The sequence below is a fragment of the Notamacropus eugenii genome, chromosome 4 (assembly GCF_028372415.1).
Source record: "Notamacropus eugenii isolate mMacEug1 chromosome 4, mMacEug1.pri_v2, whole genome shotgun sequence".
NCBI lineage: Eukaryota > Metazoa > Chordata > Mammalia > Diprotodontia > Macropodidae > Notamacropus > Notamacropus eugenii.
The window spans coordinates 233027488-233030782 of record NC_092875.1 but is presented as its reverse complement, the minus strand read 5'-3'; the positions used below and the strand labels follow the sequence as shown (position 1 = coordinate 233030782).

The 3295-nt window shown below is 41.8% G+C and overlaps 1 pseudogene; it reads right to left on the bottom strand.

Annotated features, from left to right (window-relative positions):
• Positions 1-600: 600 nt before the first annotated feature.
• On the bottom strand, positions 601-1239 carry LOC140502457 (SOSS complex subunit B1-like; annotated as a pseudogene).
• Between the last annotated feature and the right edge of the window lie 2056 nt (positions 1240-3295).

Genomic DNA, 3295 nt, shown 5'->3' with positions numbered 1-3295 from the left:
TATACCCTTGACACTTTTCTTGAAACTAAAGATGTTGCTGGGTTTTCTGTAAAGTCTTGGGTACTCAGATGGCTCCAGGATATCACTGGTATGGATACTGTCAGGGCATATTGCTCCTCATCTTTACTTTCTTACCCTTGTCCATATCTTTCTGTAAATATTTCATCAAAGAGATGTTTAATGTGTTGGAAACTTTCGTCCAGTTCTTTTAAAAATCTGAGATACCATTGGACCAGTCCTCGGGCTGCCTATCTGCTGTAGCACTCTTGTTACATAACTGGCTCACTTCCTTTTGTATATATGTACCCTTGGTAATGCTTTTTTAGGGGTATATTTATTAGGGAAGTCTCCTATATCACACACATTTAATATACTCACCCCAAATGGGTATAAAAATGGCAGAGGAAGTTTGGAGAGCCCAGAATGAAGGGTCAGGAGACAAAGTACTCTCACTTGAGTGGGGTGGGATGGGGTTTGGCTTAAGGAATAAGGGGGAGAGATGACTGCCTCCTTATATGTCAGCTCAGAAAGTTTGAGGCTAAAATACGCCCTCCTCGTACCATACACACACAGCTAGCTCCCAATGGGCAGTCTTTGTTCCTAGTGGGGAGAGAGATAAGAGGGCTCTCTCTTGCTGCTCCTCAGGATATCTTTGCCGTTGCTGACAGGGTTGGATGAAGGACCTAGAGGGCCAATAGGTGTATGGTTAGGCTCACTTCAAGTAATTTGGGTGTTTATAGGGTGAGGGGGAAGTGGGGTGCATGGAGGCCACTACCTGGTTAGGCCATTCCCTTTTTGACTCAGAGGTTGGAGAGACAGCAGGAGGGCCATATGGGGTCTGGGAAGGACAGAGGTACTGTCATTCTGTATTGTGGCTGGGGAGCTGCTAGGCACTGTACTTGGGACTGGCTTACTGAAGTTGGGGACCTCAGAATAAATCATACAGAATTCTCCAGTCTTCTGCAGATCACCCCCACAGCCAGTGTAGAGCATCAGACAGCCTTTAAATACTGAAGCATACCCCTTGGTGATTGGAATAATGTCCCTAGGTTGGGTCAGGATGCCAACATCATTGCAAACAGATATATTGATGCTACCTGTTTTATCTGCTACTTCGTAGGTCCTCACCTCAGATCCGTCTTTTGTCTTAGTCACTTGGCCTGTCTCTAGCACAATGAAGATGGGATTCAGATTCTTAAGTCCTGGCTTAATATTTTTCACAAAAGTCTCCATCATCATGCTGCCTAGGTCTCCACTCCCTGCCAGGGGGAAGAATGGTACCTGCTGCTTAGCCACTCCCCAGTCCTTTGGTAATGTTTTTAAAGCTACTTCTTAGATAAATCAGTAGTGGTATAGAGACAGAGCTTTTATTAAATGCTTACTAGATGACAGTCATTGTTCTAAGCCCTGGCAATACAAATACAAGCAAGCAGAATAGTTCATGCCCTTGAGGACCTTACATTCTAATGGGGGAAGGCAACACATAAAAAAAGAAGCTTGAAAGTGGGGGGGCATGGTTTGGAGATAGCCTGGAATGGAGATAAAGTTCTAGATCTGGGAAAGATAAGGTGAAAGTTCATCCATCAGAGCCCAGGATGGTTCTAGGGGCAGAGACAAATTTCCTTGTAAAAGCCATCTTTCATTGGTGCCTTCACTTGTTTTTTCTTGTTCTCTTATAAATCCTTTGAAATCTGGCTTCTGACCTCATCTTTCAACTGAAATTGTTCTCTCCAAAGTTATAAGTGATCTCTTATCTGCCAAATTTAATGGTCTCTTCTCAAATCTTATCCTTTTGACTTCTCTGCAGCTTTCTCTGAATAATCTTTCTTCTCTGGATTTTCATAACTCTCTTCTCTCTTCAGTTTCTTCCTACCCATTGCAATATTTCTCGATTTATTTTGATGGATTTTTATACATGTAATGCCCACTATTGGTGGATGTCCCCCAAGTCTTTATCCTGTATCCCTTTTTCTTTTTCCTCTAATTGCTGTCACTTTGGAGGTTTTAACTTCCATGGGTTCAATGATCGTCTCTTTTCAAATGATCCCCAAATCCAGCCCTAGTCTCTCTCAAGGGTCTGGCATCACCAACTACCTGCTGGACATTTTGAACTACACGATCCATAGTTACTTCAAACTTGATTTGTCCAGAACAGAAATCATTATCTTTTCCTCTAAACACTCTCCTCTTACAAACTTATCTAATTAATTTAGAAGGGGCCACTGTCATTCTAGTCACTCAAGTGAGCAATTACTCTCTATCAATTACTCTATCATTTCTCTCAACATCCAATCAGTTGCCAAATCAATTTCTTTCTCTACAATATATCCTTGTCTCTCTATTCTATTACTATCACAATGATTCAGGCCTTCATCACCTCTCAACTTTATTATTGTATTATTTTCCCCCCACTTTAAAAAAAAAGTTTTCATAAAGGAATATTTTTAAAAAATATAGCAAGAACAAACATACAAATATTTTACTCAGCACCTCAAGGGTATACTCTCTCCTGAGACACCTCAGTCTTGAAGGAAATAGGCTCAAAACTTAACTCAGTCCCCGTGTTGCTCTGGCGCTACCAAGTGCATGTCCAGTTTTGGTATAGCTGCCAGATGAAGCTAATGTCTTAGCTTCTGCTGGCATGGATCCAGGAGGTCATTCCTGAAGGTTGCTCTCTGCTCGTTGAGGCATCAATCATATTACTTCTCCAAATCCAGGCTGTGGAATACTGGCATCCATGGGAACTTTTGAATTTACAAGTTGGAAGCTCCATACCTTTCACATAAAATGGAAAACAACAAATGCCGATGTGAAGGACCAAGGCCCATTTCTCAGGACCATATGGCCTCTTTCTTTATAGCATACTCTCTCAAGGGACATCATGAAAACAGAGCAATTCAAAGGACTATCTTTCTTTTTCTTCTCTGATGTTTATTCACCCATTTGGTAATTGTAGAACATTGTAAGTGACATGAAAGAGGAAACCATGTTTTGTCTGTTCACAGGTCTGAGGCTGAATAAGTCTTTCCTGAGACATCTATGAGTCTCTTGCTTCTCACCTTTTGTCCTGGGGAGTCTATAGGGGTGGGTGAGTGGGTTATAGAATTCATCAATTTCGCCACCATCATCATCCCTTCTTTGATTTGTTGTATGCCTTTTCTATAGGGTCCATTAGTATGATTATCCTCCATGCACTTTTGATGTCAGTGACCATCTGGAGGATTATCCTTGGGCTGGGACTATAACCCAATTTCATGGATACTCACAGTGTACATCCCTCCAGCTCCCAATAAGA